Here is an 18,145-nt window from a genome sequence, read left to right as displayed (position 1 = left end):
TGGAGGCGAGTGGCAGCCGCACCTTACCTCTGATCTCTTTCTCCAACCTCAACCACCTCTTTTGGGGGGCAAAGGGGGAGCAGCTCTGTCACTACCTTGGGCAGCCAGGCGTCAGCTTGGTCTGATGGCTTTAGTGAGCTAAACGCCCCCTGGGCCCTCGCCCTCCACTCATACCAGGTTCTGCTGGTCCAGACTCGAGCTTCCGTCCCACCTCCCGCGCATGCGAGCTGTGCATGAGCTCAGGCAATGGGAAGGCTCTGGTTTAACACGGTGTTAAGTGGCTCGTGGACACAGGCTAGTCCTTGGGCAGGTGACCCCCATGCCAGGGTGTGGAGCCCTGCCAGCCCTCCCCAGGCTGCTCTGACTCAAAGCCGGGAAGAAGCCAGAGTTCGTGTGCCACACGTGGCGTGGCCACTTCTGCTCCCTGCCTCCCCTCGGGCGTCAGCACCCCTCCATCTTAGGCTGCCGTAGCACACAGAGGGGACCAGGTGTTGGCGACTTTGGCCTCCTCCGAATGGCCCCCGATGGCTTTATGTCGCTAGCCCTGCTGCCTCCTTGGGTCCACGCTCATGCCAGCACGTCGCTCCCAGAGGTCCCTTCCTCGGCTGTTCCTTGATGGCTGCTGGTGACAACACACCAGCCCACCGGTGTCAGTGTCGGCACAGCGAGCTGAGCCTTGTGCCTGATTCCACATGCGGGGCGAAGCTCATCTCTGGCATCATACGAACCTTCGGCTGCCCCGGCATGGCTGAGGTCGGCAGCATCTGCGGGTCAGGCTAGAATACTGTGGCAACGACAGAGGGGTCACTCCCCCACTCCTGGCTTGGCTGGACTGCTGCTGGCCACACACACTTACACAGACGCATGCTTGCTCACGTTGGGGGGGGGGGGGGGCACACGAGCCTGGTGAGCTCTGGCAGGTGTAACCCCTGCTACCAGACCTCTGTCCCCAGGGAGCCTGGGGGTCGTCTCACGGGACAGGTAAGAGATGGGCTCCCTGCCTTTCCCCTGCAGCTCCCCCAGCCCTGCCCACCTCATTCAGCGGAGCCTGGGCCTCTCTGCAGTCTCGACAGCCCTGTGTGGTCGACGGTTTTGATCGCTGCTTATAGGTGGGGAAACTGAGGCTCAAGGGCAGCAAGGACTTGCCTAGTCACCCACTAAGTAATGGAAGAGTGGGACCCAAGCCTCTGCACCGCTGCCTCTCCTCCCTGCCCGACTCACACCCCAGTGCCTGCATCCCTCATCTGTCCCCCAGGTGAGTGACAGCACCATTTCAGGGGGTTCCCCGTGGGGAATGGTGATTTTACGAGGATCCGAGCCCCGAAGGCCAGGGAACCTTCTGTGGCTGGCTCCAGGAGCTCATGGCCCTTTTAAAGGCTAGAGTGGCTAACTTACTGATTCTTCCCTGTGTGTGGTATCCCGAGCGCCAGCTGCACACCAGGCGTGGTTCTAAGCGCTGAGAGTATGAGGTGAATGTGGCCCAGTGCCCGTCCGGGGGGTCACTCGGCCGGGAAGGGGCAAGAAAGACAGACCTAAATACGAAAAGCACCATCTGCTCTGGGTGAGGGAAAGAGACTGATGCGGTGACGGGGCTGGGAGGTCAGGGAGGGCCTTGATAGGGGCCAGGGCTGGAGAGGTGAGCTGGGCAGGTGGCAGGGCCAGGCAGCAAGGTCTCTGGACTTCCCCTGCAGGGGGCAGCACTGGGGAACACACACCCTGCCACCCACCCCCACCACCCCCCCTGCTGCCGCCACCTCCACCCCCACCCCTCCCTTCTCTGACGGGCCCCTCCTCCCACAAGACGGGCTGGGGTGGATGGGGAAGCACTGGTGGCCACAACAGGCTGTCTGAGGCCCAGGCTCCAGGCAGTCACTGAGCAGCAGCCGGAAGTCAACGCGGCCCCACATGAAAGAGGACCAGCTGCCGGAGGGGGCGGAAGAGGCAGTGGAACAGGATCAATGAGGCACCAGCAGCTCCTGCTGGGCCCAGCTGCCTCAGAAGGTGGCACCAGGCCAGGGACATGGTGAAGTTGAATGCATCCCAGCCCGCCAGCAGGGGAAGGGGCACCTGGGAGGCTGCCCCTGGGGGCTGTGGGAAGCACTCATCAGAGCGGCCCGGCAGAGCCTCCACCCCCTGCACTCCCTCCGGCTTCCCTGAGCCTCCAGAACCCCACCCTGGGCTCAGACACTGACCTCCCTACATATCTCTCACCCCAGTGTCAGCATCCCACCTCTCCAACTGTCCTAGCAGCAAATCCAGGCCTGGCCGCTTCAGAGCTCTGTGACCTTAGGCAAATTATTAACCTCTCTGTGCCTCCGTTTTCTCACTTGTAAAATGGACTATAGCTGTTGCTCCTTCATAGGGTTGTGGTAAGGATCAACTGAGACAAGTAGCACAGCACCTGTCAAGAAAATACTCTCTACGTATTGCCACAGATGGCACCCCTTCTATCCAGAACAGCCTCTGCTCCAGACACCCCGCCAGGGGCCCTGCCCCTCGGACTCCTGGGTAATTTCAGGGACCCTGCTCTCCAGGGAGCATGCTGCCTCCAGGACAAGCCCAGTGCCTGCGGCAGTGCCTTCGTGCCACTCTGCCAGGCCTGGGCTGCCGCCCCAAGGGCCCATGCATGCTCGGCACCGGCATCGTGGATGGCTTGCGGAGCCCTTCCCCCGCCCCCTCAGAAATGGCAGGGGCTCAGGGCAGTGTCCCAGGGTGACCACCAGATGGCAGCAGCGCTGCATGCACTGGGCCTGCAGCAGCACGTAGGGAAGGGGTCCACCACGGCCCAGGCGGCCCACCTCCCCAACATTGACCCTGGGAGCAGAGAAGCGAGGTGGCTGCCAGTCCCAGCACTGCCCCTCCCTGCCTTCGGTGCCACCGCACAAGGATCCTTGTCCCCAAATCCAAACCACACCAACTCGCTTGCCCTCTGCCTCCTGCTCCCCACGCTCTGACTGGTGCGGGGCTGGGAGCTCAGCCCTTTTATTCCCTCCAACTCACAGGGTTATGGGAAGGATTCGAAGGGACAAACAAGGGGGGGCAGCAAATAAGAGTGCTGTCCTTTCTGAGCCCACAGAAGCTGCCAGCACTTCCTACAAAGCACAGGGCGCTCTGGGTCCGTGCTTCCCAGGGGACAGGGCGTGCAGATCAGATCGTGTGTACCTGGTTCTGCCTAGCAAGCAGAAAATCACGCGTTCACACCGGCCTCTCCAATTACACTCCAGCACGAGGATTCCTGCTGGGGTTCCCTTCCCCATCTGTTGCTTCAACAGAGCAGAACCTGGCTGCCCACCCCCATTGCCCTACCCCGCAGATGTCCTCTTCACCTTGCTTGGGTTGCGACATCCCTGGACCCCCAGAGCCCCTGTTCGGACCGCCTCAGCCTAGCAGGCCCCAGCACCCCACTCTGGGCGGCAGCAGCCTGACTTGCTGGGCCCCATCTCCATCTACTGGCTTCCCACCCACTGCTGAGGTCAGGAGCAGAACAACAACGAGGAGGTTTGATTCGAGGAAGGACTGTCCGAATAAGCCTCTCTGAAGTGACGTCCATGTCCCCACTGTCCCCACAAACCACCTGAACGTGTTTGCGTTTCTGGAATTTACGCTCCTGAACTGCCGCTGCCTCCCTCCCGTGTCAGAAAGCCCCACAAGAGCCCTGCGTCGGCGTGTTAAGCAGGGCCCCCATCACGCAGGACCTCGGACTGCGGGCTTCACCCACAGAAAGGTGTGTGTGTCCGCTCTGGGGGCCGTCTGCTCTCTGCTGTCCCACGCGGTCCCCGTGTGTGGCAGTGTCTTAAGGTCCAGCCAGGCCGGGTAGGGCCCACCCTAATGACCTCAGCCAACCGTAATCCCCGCTTGCAAGGCCCATCTCCACATACAGTCGCATTCTGAGGTCCTGGGGGCTAGGACTTCAACAGATTAAATCAGGCATGACACACACTCAGCCCAGCACGGTCAGCTAGACTGCAGCCCTCCAGGCCCCCCGGCCATTCTCCCAGGCCCACCTGCTCGGCACAGGGACACTGCAGAAAGGTGACCCCGTGGAACACCCACCTCCACGCCCCTGCCCCTCCCCTGGGAGAGGTGTGAGGGTGGCTTGAAGGCCCATTCTTCGGCCAAACTGGTCTTGAGAGCCCAGGAAGGAACAGATCAGAGTGGAGAGTAGAGGAAAGGAGGTCACAGGTGCCCGGAGGGAGCCTGGGCTATGGGCTGTCCTGGTCCCCACACCACCCAGTATGTCTTAGAGCAGACCCAAGACCGTGAGTGTGCAGGGTTGGCTTCTGCCTACCCTGGGGCAGGACCACACTTGGGGAACGAGGGAGGGAGCTGAGGCTGGAATGGAATGCTCTGGCCAGCATCTTCATGGGGCCCCATCCTCTCCCCTCTCCTCTGACTCAGGGCTGTGGCCTCTCCCTGCCCCTGCCCTAGGCCACTCCGCATGCCTCTTTCCCCACTGTCCAGTCTGGCTCCACGTTGAGGCTGTAGCTCTGGACTTGGCTGACAACAGGGGAGAAGTCCACACCTACCCGGTCCACACTGTGATAGCGCAGACAGGGAAAGAGAGGCCCGGGGAAGGGAGGAGCCTGCCTCAGCTCTGTGCCGCTTCCCCACCCAGGGCAAGGTGGCTGAGGCTACCTTGTTCCAGCCTGGCCTGGGGCTCCTGGGTCAGGCTGGGGAACCACCTGTCAGGCAGGTCAACGGGACAGGCATGGGAGGCAGGGGTGGCTGTGAGTGACAAGGCCCCGGGCAGTCCCCCCTGGGTGGCATTCTGGGCGCCCACTGGGGAGCTTGGCCTGCTCTCTCAGAGGCAGAAGGGAAGTGAAACCCGAGCTGGAAACACCCTTGCACCCAACCCCTGGCCCCACCCCAAGCTAATCCCCAGAAAGGGGAAGCAGATGGTCCACTGAGGAGGCCAAGGGGGCTGTTGGTGCTCTCTGCCCTTGGGATGCTCTTGAGGTGGTGGGCCCCTGCCCTTGCTGGAGATGGAAAGAAAAGAACTCTCCATTTTAAAGAGGAGAAAAGTAAGGCTCAGGGGGCTCAGCCAACCAGTCCAAGGTCACACAGCTGGGAAGTGGACAGGCCTTGTCGAGTGCTCTTTTCTGGGGAGAAAGGGTCCTTGGAGGAGTAGCGGTGAGGTGCAGTTTATTCCCGGGGCTGGGGCTGCTTCGGAGCCAGAGAAGTCACAGTGTGTGAGTGCAGGTGTGTGCACGCTTGCACAGGCAGATGCAGGTGCGGCCCTAAACTGGGGGGCGGGGCTACACCGTTGAGTCTGGAGAAGCTTCCTGGCCACCCGCAGGGAGGGGGCTGCCTCGAGGGGGGACCAGAGTGCATAGAGTGCAGCTCTCCCACTGGACCCGGCTAGCAGGAAAGGGGGGATGGGGGGAAGGGCACTGGAAGTCACCACGCAGAAACCCTCCCTGGCACCCTCCCCTACTCCAGGCTCCCGCAGAATGTTAAACCCCAGAGACCAACCAGCCCAGCAGGTGTAAACCTCTCCACCAAGGACCCTGGATTTGGAAGTGTTCTCGTCTGTTTTGGTTGTCTATAAAACATTTTACAAGGCATGGAGGAATTGATATTTTTTTCCTGTATGCATCGTCATGGGACTCTGTGTCCTGTGTGGCTCACAGGGCAGTTTCTCCTTCCAACCAGAGCGCCCCAGGCCGCCTTGTCTCTGGGAACTCCCCGCATGGCCCGTTTGTCCAACCCCGCCGGGTCGACCCACGGTGTGGGGCGGAACCCTGACCAACACTAGCAGAAGCTGGGGACAACTGCGCTCACCCTGGCCGGGGGGCCACCACAGCTGCCACAGGCCTCGGCCTTACCCTTCATCACACACCACCTGTCCGGACCACCCTGGCTTCTGCAAACCAGGCTCTAGGGTGGGCGCCTTGACTCTCAGAGAACCACAGGTTCTCTCCCATCGGCCCCGCTCTCCCTGGCACTTGGGGATCTTGGCTTTGAGACTCCCAACTTCCAGCAAGAAACCCCTCCTCCTCCCCCTCCATCCCCCAGTTACTGTCCCACCTGGGCTCCACCTGTGGCCGACCAGCTGAGGAGCAAGAGCTGACAGCATTGGGCTTTCTCACGATGCCGCAGCACAGCTCAAGGGCCAGGACCGGGTGGTGGAGCCCCCGAGGCTGAGCTGGCCAGAGCATTCCATTCCAGCCCCAGCTCCCTCCTTTGTTCGTCCTGCCCTGCGGTCCAGTCCGTTCACCACTGGTCCGGGCACCAGCCAGCCAGGCCATTCGTTCATCTAGCACAGATGAAGACTGAGCCATCCCTCCTTCACCACCACCCCCTCTCCCCCGTCCATCCAGAGCCTGCATAGACACCTACCACACAGGTGAACATCAAGGGCCCACCAGAGAGCGGAGTCATGCCGCAAGGACCACAGAGGCCCCTCCGTCTCCCTCCTCCCTGCCACAGCCCACCGGAGAAGAAAGGGACCCGGACGACAGAGCTAAGCAGTGGGGTGGGGGGAAGGAGCAGGCACTCCACCCCCCACGTCCCTCCAGCAAGGCCCCGAAGTAACCAAGTAACCAAAGTAACCAAGTAGCCAAGGAGCAGGTAGGGAGGCAGGGGATGTGAAACCAGAGGAGCAGGAGCTTGGGACGGGACTCTGTCATGTGTGAAAGTGACCAGAAAGTCAACCAAACTTCCTGAGGCGTCACAAAGGCTGCGGGTGGGAGGCCGGGCCTGGTGGATGGCAGCGGTTGGAGAAAACGAACCGATGTCACCTTTGGGTTTGGGAACGATGACTTCGGGTGTGTAAGCTTGCGGGTGGGAGGCTGGCGAGAGTTGAACTGCTCTGCCTGTGACAGGGAATCCTGGGTTTCCGAAGCCTCCTGCAAGAGGGGAGGGGAAGCCCCTGGGTGACCAGGGCGGGGTGCAGGGGAGGGAACAGGGTATCCCCAAAAGGATTGGAAGAACAGACCGATTGCGGTGGCCATGTGAAAGTGTCTCTGTGACCTCGGGATCTTTAGTAAATCCTCTGCTCGCAAGTATTTGTCAAGAGCACGATTTTGTAACTGGAGAAGAGGTGAAGTTTCACATGAGTCAGCACAGGACCCGCAGAATCACTGAGGAAGCAGCAGGAGCCGTGGGGGCAGGGGAAGTGGCGAAAACATCAATGTCCAGGATCTGAGAGATCTTCAGACGGCTTCGGACTCGGACTTGGAGTGAAGCAACGGGATTAAAGCATCAACTCTGCCCTCCCCGCAATGCCGTCCTCACACGCAGCCAGAATAAATAACAGAAGGCTAATCTGACACCCCCCCAAAACCCCAACACACACATCCCTAAAACCCTGCACTTGCTCTCAGGTTAGAGACTCACTGCCTGGCCTGGCCTCCCAAGACCCAGGGTTGGGGGAGGGGTGTGTGTCTACACCCTGCCACATTCCAGATCTCAGCACCCTACACACAACAGACTGGCTTTCACACCTCAAACGGTTCACACCCTGACCACAGGGCCTTTGCACATACTGTTCCTTCTAGAACTGCCCTAGCTACCCCCAGTTAACTAACTCACCCTTCAGGACTCAGCTCAAGACAAGTCACTTCAAACCTCCTGACCATGTCATTCCCTCATCTCGGAATTCACCTCCGTGCCTGCACTGGCAAAGAGGAATGGCATTACCACAAGACAGCTTACAGTCCACACCTTAGACCAATCCTGATTCATGCCCTGGCCCTGGGCCCACCTTCCCTGAGCACGTTTTCATCTGAATCCTGAACAACTTGGGAGTCTGTCATCAAGGGGAAGGGGGGAGGCTGTGGAGTAGACGAGCAACATATCCCCCAGGTTACCATACACTACGTACTTTCCTACTCCTTGCAGAGGTGGAGGGGGCTTTTCAACAGTTCTGGAAGGCGAGGCATGGGCAGGGGCATGAGTGAACTTGCCACGTCTGGGGGCTGGACCCAGACTGGCCTGACGAGACTGGGGGATATGTGAGATATAATGGAGCCTCATTATTGGGCAGCTTGTTTTTAACGCAGGTAAACTACAGGTCAAATCATGTCCCCTGGGACACACACAAAAAACTCCACGCGGCAAAACTTCTCACCTCAGTTAGCAACAGGTAAGGCTTTTTGTCTCGCCCTCCAAGAGAAACCTGGTAAGGACGAGTGCACAGACTGGTGGTGCCATCCTGCTAATCAAGTCCGGTCTTTGCTTGCATGCCTCCATTGATGGGACACTCACCACCTCCCATGGCAACCCATTTCACCCACGATGACCCATCAGTTAAGCCTTAAACTCTGACATATTGTTCAATGTGTACTGGGTCTCAGTGTGGGGTGATGGAAAAAGTACAGGAGCCGGATGGTGGTGCTGGTCACACAACAGTATCGATGTCCTTAATGCCACCGCATGGCATGCTTAAATATGGTTAAAACGGTCGATTTTACGTTATGTGTATTTTACCACAACGAGAAAAAAAAAAAAAGCACCGCCTCTGGGCTTCACAATCTACAAGCTGTGTGGCTTTGATTACTTTTTAAGTAACCTTTTTAAAGGTCACTTTAAAAAAAAGAAATAGAACTGGTGGTTAGGGCAAACAGACACACCCCACCCTCTTTGATCCTGATTTCCCTTCCTTGGTCCTGTTCCCCCAGCTCAGAAGGCGGGGGCTCGGTATTCCCAGCCTCCGTCCTCCCTCTGCCCCTGCGCCCCTGCCCGGCTCTGGGCTAGGCTCTGAAGACTGAGCCAGAGGCAAGCCACAGCCTTTGACTTCCCAGACACACAGGGAATGAGATTTTTCTTTCCTTTTCCTCTTTAGTCGAACCAGGGCTCCAGTTTCCATGAAACCCAGACCAGCCACTAAACTCCCCAGGGACTGGACCATGATGACCCGTCCCTGAAGACCTTGCTTGGGTGGAATGATGAAAATAGCACAGAGGACAGTGGTCCCCCGAGCACTCAGCACACATGGTGTTGGCGGGATGAAGTCCGTGGCCCCCCGGGGAAGGCCGGGTGACACAGGGCAGCTTGGGGACGTGCCAAAAACACAGGAGGCAGGATGACCATCTCTGAAATCCCCTCCCAGGTCAGCCCCACCTAACCCCCCAGGAATCACAGACCAATCAAACAGAGAAGCATCTGGAAAGCGGGAGGGAACCCCAAACCCAGAGCTCTCAAACTGGCCGCCCAAGGGCCGCGTGACGTCCTGTAGTGATTTTTTTTTAATGGAATTTATTGCCAGTGTTTGAAAAACAATGTGAAATTTCTCATTTCTCTTTTAAAAAAAAAAAAAAGAAATAAAAGAGGATGTCTCGCATGGCCAAGAGTTGGCTGGAGCTGAGTTCCCACTGCCCCTGATTTGGGGCATGTGGGGCCCCAACTGGCTTTACTCACTCACGCTGCCCGTGAGGCCTCCGAGGTGTCCCTCATCACAGAGGCCTTGGAGGTGGCCCGGAGGGGCAGTGACTTTCCCAGTAACTCATCGGGGGGCCACCAGCACCCACTCCAGGCCTGAGAACCTCTGAGGCAGCTTTCATGGGGGGCAAGGTGGGCTCACCCATGTGGCTCGCTGGGAAGCCCAAGGAGACGGCCAGGCCAGCCCGGTTGGGGGTGGGGGGCACCCTGGTCAGCCCCACACATGCTCCCCTGCGGGGGGGACACAGTGAGCCACAGTCTTCATCCCTTGCCACCATCCTGCCTCCCCTGGTCTAATCCTGACCCCGATCTCTCCTCGTCCACTCTGTGGACCCCAGATCTCCATCTGTTAAATGGGGGTACCCCTGCGGCAGACAGAACCGAGGCCCCTCCCAGGTAGGTTTGGAAGCAGCAGGCAGCCGGTCTGGTGGCCAGGGGGACAGGTTGAGAGGCATCTGGGGAGGAGCGTGGGGAGGACGTGGGCTGGTGCAGGTGCAGAGAGAGGAGGGGGAGCGGAGGCTGCCCTCTGAGGGGGACAGCTGGGAAGGCAGAGCTCGGTTGAGGAGCCGCAGGCCGGTGGGCGCCATGATGCCGAGGTCATAAACACGCCCCCCTCTACTCCAACAACAAAGTGATTCTTTTTGTTTCCCCTCCCAGTTTTATTGAGATGTGACTGACCCATAACTTTGTACTAGTGTAAGGTGTGCAATGTGATGATTTCATCCAAGCGGACGTTGCAAAATGACCCCAAGTGTAGTTAACATTATCACCTCACAGTTACACATCTTTTTTTCTTGTGTAGAGAATTGCTTTTTGAAGATTTATTTATTTGTCAGAGAGAGACAGAGCAAGCACAAGCAGGGAGAGCAGCAGGCTGGGAGAAGCAGGCTCCCCACCGAGCAAGGAGCCCAATGCGGGGCTCGATCCCAGGACCCTGAGATCATGACCTGAGCCGAAGGCAGTCGCTTAGCCCACTGAGCCCCCCAGGTGTCCCTGTGATGAGAATTTTTAATATCTGCTCTCTTAGCGACTTCCAAATATACAAGACAGAGCGGCTAACTAGAGTCATCGTGCTGGACACGACACCCCCAGAAAGGGTGGTTTTCCGTGCACACGCGTGTCCACGGCGGGCTGGCAGGGAGAGGCACTCGGGGACCCAGGCAGGAGAAGAAGCCATCACCCGAACACTGCCCATTTCAAGCCAGAGGACAAGAGATGTGCGGGGTCTCACACTGGCCACAGGAAGCTCAGGCCTGAAATTTGACATGAGTCCTCCTCCCCCAGGGGAGGCAGGACATGCAACCCCATCCTTTACCGGGGGTACATGGAGAATGACCCCCCCCAGGGCCTCTGGGGAAAGAGGCTGCTCCTCAGACACCACTCACAGGGTCCACAGCGTGGACAACGCCCCTGGAGTCTTGCAGCCCAGAGTCCTGGGCCCCGTGGAGAATCCTGGGACACTCAGGCTTCGGGCCACGTCCTTCCTTCTAGGGCTCGCTCCAGTTCAAGCCACGGCCTGCCCACTCTCAGCCGCCTCTACCTCACTCCCGCTCCCTCCCTTCAGGGCGTGAGGAAGCAGGGAAGTGGTAAGGCCAGGGCACTTTTATTTGTCAGTAATTATAATTATTAAATCACATCCATGAGAATAATTACTTTTTACTGAGCCATTAATTACAAGCCAGGCACCACGCTAAGTATTTGACATGGATAATTTCATGTCACACAAGCCTAGGAGGTAGGTACCATTACTATCCCCATTTCACAGATAAGAAAACCGAGGCCCAGAGATGTTAAAAGACTTATTCAGGTCACGTGACTGATTACTAATGAGATCCAAAGCTGTGTCTTACGCGTTTAACCACCAGGCTTTACAAGGAAGAACAGCATTGCTTATATTAATAGAGCCTGTTTTCCTTTGTTTAATGAACACCCCCCACTTGACACAAAGGCGCTTTTCCTGTCCTACACAATCAGTCACAGGCCTGATAAAGGCAAGTAACAAATCCGGTACTGAAGGGCGCCTGGGTGGCTCAGTCCGTTAGGCGTCTGCGTTCGGCTGCGGTCATGATCTCAGGGTCTTGGGATTGAGTCCCACGTCGTCATCGGGGCTCCTTGCTCAGCGGGGAGTCTGCTTGTCCCTCTCCCTGTGCCCCCCCATCCCCCAACACTTGCACTCGCACTCTCTCAAATAAATAAATAAAATCTCAAAAAAAAATCTGGTACTGAAATGCAGCTAAACCCTGCCACCGACTAGCTGGGCTTCAGTCTCCTGGGCTCTCCCCGAGGAGATGTAACATGGCCACATAGCACTCCGGCCAGGAATGTCCCACCAGAATCTAACCACGAGGAAAAAAAAGACAAATTCAAAACACGGGCGCTTTCAAGGCAACTGACCTGTCTCTTCCAAACAATTCTTCCAGAGTCAATGCCACGAGAGACCTAAGATGACATGACAGCAAAAAGGAGGGCATGAACCTTGACCGGATTCTGGGGTCCTCCAAAGGACTGTTTTTGGGGGGATCCCTGGGAAAGTGTGACTGTGTGCTGACAGTAAAGGACGTTAAGACGTCAACATTATGTCTTTACTGTGATGAGGACAACGCAGACGAGTCCTTGCTCCTACAGGTGAAGCGTCAGGATGTCTGCAACGTGCTCTCAGAGGTTCTGGAAAAGTGGTAAAGAGAAAAGGAGAACGAAACACAAAAGCAGCCAATCGCCCACAAGGTGTGACCCAAGGGAAGGGTGTGTGGCGTGCAGTGTGCAGTCTGTGCCAGCTTTTTAGGAGATCTGGCATTTTTTTCAAAATACGAAGGGAGAGAGAAGAGGAGACTGTCACAGTGAAAGGGACTGGGGGTTAGGGCTTCCACAAGTGAATTTGGGGAGGGACACAAGTCTGCCTCTCACAGACCCTAAGGCTCCCCGCAACTTTACCCCAAACTCTACAGGGGCACAAAGAGGCCTTTTCGGGAAATCACACTTCTTCTCCCCGCAGAGCAGGGAGGCTGAGCTCCGGGCAGGAGGGGCTGCTGTAGGCACCTGCCGGGGAGGGGTGGGGCGGGAGCACGCAAGCTTCCTTCACCTTTGACACCACCACCATCACCAAGCTTCTCACCCATTCCTGCCACCTCTCCCCACCCCCTGCCTCCACCCCTCCCCACCCCACGCACACACCCCACATACACCCAACTGCCCAGTCAGCTGCTCAGGGGCAAAGTCATGCCAAGCAACCTGTGACAGGGCTCCTCCCAGCCCTGGGTGCAGGGTAACAGCCTGAAGCCCCAGTGTCCGTTCTCCCTGCCTTGGGGGGGGGCCCCAGACCCCTCAGTGCCTTCACGCCCAGCCAAACAGCACCCCATCCTGCAGAATGCTGGGGCGGGCCTTCCTCCCAGCTGTCACTCGAACTGAAGGAAACTGTCCCCCGCCTGAGCCCCAATGGCAAAAGTCATATTTACTATAGAAACGGGAGAAATAAAGTCATAAAAAGTAATTGTTTGCTTTTGCCTATAATTAGGTAAAAGGCTCTAAAAGCCTTTCTCTTGGAGGGGGTGGATGCCTGGATGGCTCAGTCGGCTGAGTGTCTGACTCTTGATTTCAGCTCAGGTCATGATGCCAGGGTCCTGGGATCGAGCCCCACATCAGGCTCCCTGCTCACCGTGGAGTCTGCTTCTCCCTCTCCCTCTCCCTCTGCTCCTCCCCCTGCTCCCTCTCTCTCCTGCTCACGCTCTCTCTCTCTCTCAAATAAATAAAATCTTTTTTTTAAGTCTTTTTTTTTTAAGATTTTATTTTTAAGCAATCTCTATACCCAGTGTGGGGCTCAAACTCACAACCCCGAGATTAAGAGTCACATGCTCCACTGACTGAGCCACCCAGGTGCCCCAAAACTCCAAAAGCCTTAAAAACAGTTTTATGCTTCAAAAGAGGGGGGGCGCCTGGGTGGCTGGGTCGTTAGAAGTCTGCTTCAGGGTCCTGGGATCAAGCCCCGTGTTGGGTTTCCTGGCTTCTCCCTCTCCCTCTCCCGCTGCTTGTGTTCCCTCTCCCGAGGTCTCTCTCTCTCTGTCAAATACATAAATTAAAAAACTTAAAAAAAAATAGTTCTATGCTTGGCCCCGTAATTCTGCTCTTGGGTTTCCATCTAAACCCATAATCAAAATCCAGGAAACACTTTGCCTGAAGATCTTCCTTCTGCTGTTATTTACAACAATTTATAACCCAGTGTGTGCTTCCATGGTATCCCAAATTCTAGGTGTTCCCTTTAGTTAGGAAAAAGGAAAAGGAAAATTAAATCCTTTAATTTTCCAACACAAAGGTCCCAGCCGCACCCACCCGCCAGGGCACCTCTTGTTGGGGGAAGTCACTGTCCTGAGAGTTCCCCTCTTGTTCCCCTTGCCTGCCTCGGATCCCTCCTCCATCTCTTCCCTGGGGGCCTATTCCTTCATTCCCACGTGGAAAGCATCGGAGCCCTTGTGAATGGTAGATGTGACAGAGGACCACGGCCGTGCACACCGCCCAGGCAGCGACGGACCTGGCGTCAGCCACGCCTGCCTGCAAGCCTAGGGGCCATTTCTCACCCCTGGCCTTTTCTCACTGCTCTCACTTGCTCACCCTAGACCCCAGCTTACCAGTAAGGACGCATTCTGACTTTCATGGGCCCAAGGCGCCTTTGTCTTTGAGAGCCCTCTCCTCCATTAAAAAATAATAATAATAATTAAAATTATTTGAATTTGAATTTAAGGACTGCAATAGTATAAAGATGAATCTATTCCAGACTGGATTCATTATTCTGTATTTGTTATTATTGTATTCTTTGTTTTCTTCTGATTTTATTTTTTATTATTTAGTTTTTTAAAGATTTTCTTTATTTGAGAGGGTGGGCGTGCACACAGGGGGAGGGGCAGAAGGAGAGGGAGAAGCAGACTCTTCTGCTGAGCAGGGAGCCCCACTTGGGGCTCAATCCCAGGATGCTTGAGATCATGACCCGAGCCAAAACCAAGAGTCAAATGCTCCACAGACTGAACCACCCAGGCTCCCCTGTTTTCTTCTGATTTTAAAAGAAATTCAAACTAAAACATTTCTGCTCGCCCCCAAAGTAAGCCCTAGGTAAGCCTCAGGGAGAAGTCAGCTTACCGGCTCTCCAGCATCTGTCGAAGGTCCTGGTCTCAGAAGTCCCTCACCGCCCACCCGTCTTCCTCCTTTGTTTTACCTTTCCTTCCAGATCTTGGGGAGCAGGCGGAAGCAAGCAACGTCTGTTCAAAAATAAAAAAAGACAATTCTCTGATATGAAAAACACCCTTCCCCTAGTATGCGAAAGCCACTGAGATTGTTTTAAATACTCCTTCTTATCTTTCTCCTTCAATGGGAAAAAAAATAAATCGGAAGCAACCCAAACTTTTAACAGTAGGCCCCAGGCACTCAGGATACTGTGTTGAATGAATGAATAGGTCTCCTGAATGGATTTTTGTGAGGCCTTTGAGATAATGCTTACAAGGGCCTTGTCATAATTGGGGAAAACAAGCAAAAGGAAGACAAAGGTTTGCCATAGACGTTATGGTCACCACCATACAGAATTTGCATAGAAAAACAGCTATTTCATAAGCTACCTCCCATTATCACTGTTCCTTACCCAGAATCATACTGTACAATATACCCCTTTGTCAGCATGGTAGAGTTGATTACTTCTTTAATCCTCCGAAATACACTAGAATGTGAACAATGGTTGTCTGCAGGTTGGGGGTCATAGACGTCAACCCAGTACGTTGGCCAGGCAGCATACTCTCACTAATTAGGGGATAAAAATGGATTATTTAAAATACAAACACACACCCACGGAATGCCATCAAGTGAAGGGAGCTTCTCCCTGCCCCTCCGTTTGAAGATGGGGACACTGAGGCTGGTGGGATCATTCCATGGTGCCCAGGACCCTCCCAGGCCGCTACAGCCGTCCCCACGCCGCCCAACGCGCTGGGAGCGGCGGAGTCACCGGCTCCAGGTCACCTGCTCAGGTAGGCTCCCTGAAGCCCGGCCCCGCTGGCGCTGGCGGCTGCTGGCGCCCCGCTGGGCTCCGGGGGCAGGGGTGGGGCGGGGACGGCCTCCGGCTGAGTCACCCTCTGCCCGGCAACCCCGCCGCCCTTTCCTGCCGAGTCACGCTGGCAGGCTCTGCGCGGAGTCACGGTCGCCGGTCTGTTTTCGCTGAGTCACGGTCCCGAGGTCTGCTTTCGCTGAGTCACGGTCCGGAGGTCCGCTTTCGCTGAGTCACGTTTCAGAGGCCCCGGCCCTCTCCCCGGGGAACAGTCCGGGCGGCGGCGGCGGCGACTGCGCGGGCCCGCTGGTCCAGCTGCGCCCGCGTCCCCCACCCCGCTGCCGGGGTCCTCGCCGGCCTCCCCAGCCTCATTTTAGGGGCCCGACCTGCTCAGCGCCTCCAAGGGCCAGGGCTGCAAACCGCCAGCCCAACAGGGTGGGCGTGTGATCCCACCTAGGATGTCCTCGAACAGGGGGTCCCGCGCAAACCAGCCCCTTCCTAGCCTCCCAGCAGCAAGCTCGTTGTCACCAGCACGCTAGGACAGACCCGAGTGGTGTCCTTCCACGATGTCAGCTTTATGGGGTCATCAAGCAAGATTACCATCATTACAGAGCCGGTTCAGGATTCCAAACTCAGTGGCATTGGAGGACGTGATTGACTTGGCACCCAAAGCGGGACACGGGACAAGTCACACAATAAACAAGATAACCAAATGTGGTCCGTCTGTGGGCGTGCAGGAGAGATAAGGCCTGGGTGGCACCTGGGTCAGTGCTGGGCACCTGCTGCTTGTGATGTTCAAGCAGTGGAGGGTGTCGCTCTGTTTGGGGCTCAATCCAGCAGGGCCTTCGGGGACAGCTGCCTTTTTTAAGTGGTCAGACCCCGGGGGGGGGGGCTGTCACATCTGAGGGGTCTGACCCTGTGCTGCCAATCTCCTCCCTTTCTAGAGGGATTTCACTAATCCTGGGCCCCTGTAGACCCACTGTCCTTCTGCCTGCTATCAGTTCTGGGTGTCAGCTGATCTGGTCTGGGGATTTCTCATAGTTGCGGTACCCTTAGCGGCTTGTGTGGTTGCTAGACACAGGCCCCTGCTAGACGTGAGTGACTCCATCTTGCTCTCTACAGAAGCATGGGGGCTGTGGATGGGAGAGCAGCGGGAGGGCTCAATGCAATGCAGGGTCTGGACTGGAACCCAGGCTGTGGGAAGAACAGTTGGGGGGCAATTGATGACGTTTGAATGTAGGCTTTCTATAATGTATTTGTGCTGAAGTTAGAACCCCTGATGTTTAATAACCGTACTAATTGTACTGTGGTTACAAGAGGCTGTACTCGGGTTTAATACATGCTAAAGAATTTGGGGGCAAAGGGGCATGATGTCAGCAACTTACTCTCTAATAAGCCAAAAATACATATATATATATGTATATGTGTGTGTAAATATATATACACACACATACATATGTTATAGTTTATATATGTATATAAAAGAGTGTGTGTATCTATAATCGAGAGAGAGAATGAATGATAAAACCAATGTGACAAAATGTTAACACCTGGTGAATCCAGGTGAGGAATTTTGTGTACTATCCTTGCAACTTTTCTGGACATTTGAAAGTATTCCAAGGAAGTTTACTTATTGAGGAAAAAAGATGAAGACCCCGAGGTTCAGGTGGGGTTTTGTTTGTTTGTTTTTGAGAGAACGAGCAGCAGGTAGGGGTGGAGGGAGAGGGAGAGAAAGAATCCCAAGCAGAGCTGAGATTGGAGCTGAGCATGAAGCCCCAGGCCAGACTCGATCTTAGGACCCTGAGAGAGTGAACTGAGCCAAAATCAAGAGTCAGATGCTTAACCGACTGAGCCACCCAGGCTCCCCAAGGACCCTGAGGTTCTAAACTCCCATATGAGAGCAAGGTTTGTGAGATTTTAGGGACCCCACCCTACTCAGAACCATCCAGAAGTTTCTAGGTTTCTAGGCTCTGGGGGAATCCTGAAAGGGGGACTGGATGCCATTCTCTGACCAAACAGAACAAGGAATGCTTAGTGAGGGCTTCCTCTTCCCGGGCCCCATTCTGAGCCTCTTACATATGTTAAGCTAATTTAATCCTGACCACATCCCCTGGAGCTGATGCTGTTATTACTTATCAATTTGTCCTATGGGGAAATAAAGCTTAGAGGGTTGACGTGCACTCATGTGGTAAGTCGTGGATCCTGGACTTGATGCAATCTCTTTCAGAGTTCATTGCTTTAACCCGTCTACACCACCTGGAAGTGCCTTGGTCCTGCCGAACCAGGTTGAACCAGGTCGTGGAGCCAGAGTCAGGCTCCATATTGGCCAAGCTGTCCTCACAGCCTGAACTCTCCAGAATCCAGATGGCTGCCTGGTCTGGTCACCGGTCTTCAGTCACTGGATCTGGGCAAATAGAAACTGGACGATGCCTAAGAAAGAGGTTGCTCTTTCTACACCCTTCCCTGCCCCAGGCCCGGGGTCTCCAGACAGCAGCTTGCTATAGAACTTGAGCGTGCTTGAAGGTGAAGGGGAGCAATATATGTCACCCCAAAATATGCCACTTCGGCATATTGATTATTTTGAATTAAAGTTACTTAAGAAACAGCCAGTGCCAAGAACACTCTGAATTTCCTTTGTCCCTCTGAAAGCAGGAAATAGATCTCCCGTGTGAAAGGTGCCCTCCCTGTACCGGGAGGGTGGAAGGCATCCTTATCGCCAGAGATAGGGCATTCGAGGCGGAGAAGACT

At 55.8% G+C, this 18,145-nt stretch overlaps 1 long non-coding RNA gene across 1 annotated transcript; it reads right to left on the bottom strand.

Annotated features, from left to right (window-relative positions):
* Positions 1 to 11,563: 11,563 nt before the first annotated feature.
* On the bottom strand, positions 11,564 to 15,460 carry LOC113256011 (uncharacterized). Its single transcript, XR_003316508.4, has 4 exons — positions 15,373 to 15,460; positions 15,002 to 15,156; positions 14,506 to 14,624; positions 11,564 to 12,045 (listed from the first exon to the last, which is right to left on the bottom strand). It is a non-coding gene; the product is annotated as an uncharacterized LOC113256011 (long non-coding RNA).
* Between the last annotated feature and the right edge of the window lie 2,685 nt (positions 15,461 to 18,145).

This window comes from Ursus arctos, unplaced genomic scaffold (genome assembly GCF_023065955.2).
Source record: "Ursus arctos isolate Adak ecotype North America unplaced genomic scaffold, UrsArc2.0 scaffold_21, whole genome shotgun sequence".
Taxonomy (NCBI): domain Eukaryota; kingdom Metazoa; phylum Chordata; class Mammalia; order Carnivora; family Ursidae; genus Ursus; species Ursus arctos.
The sequence above is the reverse complement of the archived record's forward strand: the minus strand, read 5'-3'. Positions and strand labels throughout refer to the sequence as shown.